Here is a 3,043-nt window from a genome sequence, read left to right on the forward strand (position 1 = left end):
TACCCTAGCTGTGTTCTTAAATGTCTGTTGTAAAGTTCTGGAGTAGCTAGATGTGTTTTCAGCTCTTTAAAAATTTTTTGTGTTCTTAAGTTCAAGACCGGTAAAACCTTGCATGTCTGTTATAAAGTTGTGAAATGGCTAGATGTGTTTCAGCTCTTAGGAATTTGCCGTGTTCTTAAGCTCAAGACCGGTGAAACCTTGCATGCCTGTTATAAAGTTGTGAAATGGCTAGATGTGATTTCAGCTCTTAAGCATTTGCTGTGTTCATAAGTTCAAGACCGGTAAAATCGTAAATGTTGTAAGGTTGTGAAATGGCTAGATGTGTTTTCAGCTCTTTAATCTTATGTCCACGAAAAGTTAACATTTGTTGCGAGACGTTTTTTTATCCTTACCTTCAAGTTCTTTTTTCAGGTTCTGGTTTTCACCAATCAATTCCTCCTCTGTTTCTTTCAGACTGGCGATTATGTCCGCAGGTGCTTGGTGGATTTCATCTGGATGAAGGGCAATAGTACACCAGAAGTTCTATCGTAGTTTGCGACGACTTAGGTTGCTCGTGAGGATTTGGACCTTCTTCGTAAGATAGTTTACTTGGCGGTAGACGAGGAGCCCTACGCGATCTTTGCAGGAGGACAATAGCCTGTAGCCAAGTGTAACCAAGTTGGCTTGAAGCACTTCGAACATTTGATTTTGTCCCTTAATTTCTCTTCTCTAAGTGGAAGTCACTAAATAAACAAATAAATAAATAAATAAATAAATAAACTGACGCAAAGCGTTACTTGAAGTGAGACTTTTAAATGATACACCTCAATTACAATGCCTGATGGCATCGATTGTTTGCGGAGGCGGAGCTTAGCATATATTAATCTTTGGCCGGGAAATTTAAAACAGTTTTGTTCTATTGTTCTTCTTGTTTCCGAAGAGCAGGAAGGCAAGAAGGTCAGCTGGGGTGTTCGAAAGTTGAATAGAACGACGGCTTGTAACCATCATTTTCCGTTAAAACTTGGCATGAAACTTCCTTGAACAACAAATATTCAAAGCCATATGATAACAGTTATAAAGGGACACTTAAAAGGGAGAAAAGTCCAGCTCCAAATTTTTCCTCTTACAGTATTTTCCCTAAAATAGACCAAATTCAGAGGAGAAAAACGACTAAATTCGCGATTCGTAAGATCTTGAAAATTGTCTAATTTAATCCATCAATATCTCATCTACAAAAGCTGTATGATAACCACCACGAAACACAAGTACGAAGCAGGCAATCTCTAAAAACGTATGCGTCTTCGGCCTTTTTGTGGTCATTTTCTTTATTGTTTAGCTATCGAGCAACCAGATCGAATTTGAATTTTCGTGCTGACTGTGGAATTAAGTCCCGGATGTGTCGCGGCATTCTGCGTGATGGATTCAGTTCCCATTATGATGCCATCTTCAAAACGGCGCGAAAGAGAATCTGCAGTTAAATTAAACCGCATTGGTTGATGCGCAGAAGGAACGCTGACTATACTTCTAATAGGGCCTATAATCAAATTTCCTTAGCAATTGTATTGCATTCCTTGTTCCTGCATCCCCGATGCCACTGCTGTAGGAAATAGCAGTCCTGTTGTAAGACATGTTCCTGATGCGAAGAATGGACACTGACCCGAGTGTGGGCGGTTCAAGAATACTCAGTTTGCGTTTCATGCATTGTTGCACCCCGACCCATGCGTGATACATCTACTGTAAAAGCGATATTTGGGGAACAACGGTCAATAACCCGGAAAGATGTGGACACTGAGAAGATTCACCACTCTAACAGCACCAATGCTGTCAGCAGACGGAGGCATGTTTACAACGAAAAACCGGAAGAGAGGTGTGCCAATTCTTTGTCCCATTCCAATTGTCTATACTACAAAGGACCAAACTCCACCCCAGGGAAAGGAGATGCAAAAGTTCCTATCAATGTGGCAACTTCATGGATTGAGATCTCCTGGGTGCGGAAAGCTTTATGTCAGCCTCCGTTAAGGCTAAGCATATATGAATATTGTTACAGGAATCCTAAGAACTTTAGGTACTGGGTCGGGTGAAACACAAAACCCAAGCGCGTAAATAATTGGGCAGTATGTAAGGTTGCCTCAAGGCAGGCGTCCTCAGAATCCTGCATGTGAAAAGAATGATCAATATAACTCAAACAATTAAGTCCGTACAGGGGGAGTAGGGTGGAAAAAAACTGATTTTAACACCCTGGTAAAGATGCAGGGACTACCTGTCAGTCCCATGGGTAGGGCCCAAAAACGGAACAGAAGCCCCCTCCATGCAAATTTGAGATATTTTCTGAAGGTAGGCAATATAGGGATGACATTGAAGAAATTGGGTGGGTCTATAGAGGACATAAATCACCCAGGTTTCATCAACCTAGTGGTAGATCCTAGAGTAACCATCCTGAACAGTAGGTCAATGCTTGATTTAAAAACTTCAAATCGAAAATAACTCTATGAACCCCATGTTCCTCTTTTGGTCATAGGAATATCGGAGAAACAATTTCCCCTGTTTCCGACTGACATCGTTCAAAGATCATTAATTCCTACCTCAATAGCTTCTTGCTCAATAACAGAAAATTTGAATTCTGCATGCCGGGGACTTGGACGGGTAACCTGGTGTAGATAGATAATAAAATTCAAGTTCACAGCTAGATATACACTGCAAGATAAACGGGTCAGAAGCCAACCTTGCTATTCGTAATTGGCCAGCTTGCAAGGGTGCAACTGACCTAATAACACTATCAACGCTACTCATGTAACCAACCTGAGGATTACAGTTCAGCAATTTGACTCCTTATTGGACTGGGATCATGGTTGACTGCCTTGCTTCTTCTTGGTTGTGGTAGGAGCCCTTTCTCCCCTAACAAAGGCATTGCAAAATAAGACTTGCTACCTCTGGAGAAGCAAACTGGGCGTTTAGGTCTGGTTTCAGAGATTCCCGGCCACGAAGATTCAGTTCCCGGTTTACTGCCAATGCTTTATCACAGGGTCTTTTGTACCTGGGGTTGGCACACTTGAATAACAAAAAC

Source organism: Montipora foliosa, chromosome 3 (assembly GCF_036669935.1).
Source record: "Montipora foliosa isolate CH-2021 chromosome 3, ASM3666993v2, whole genome shotgun sequence".
In the NCBI taxonomy this organism is placed as follows: domain Eukaryota; kingdom Metazoa; phylum Cnidaria; class Anthozoa; order Scleractinia; family Acroporidae; genus Montipora; species Montipora foliosa.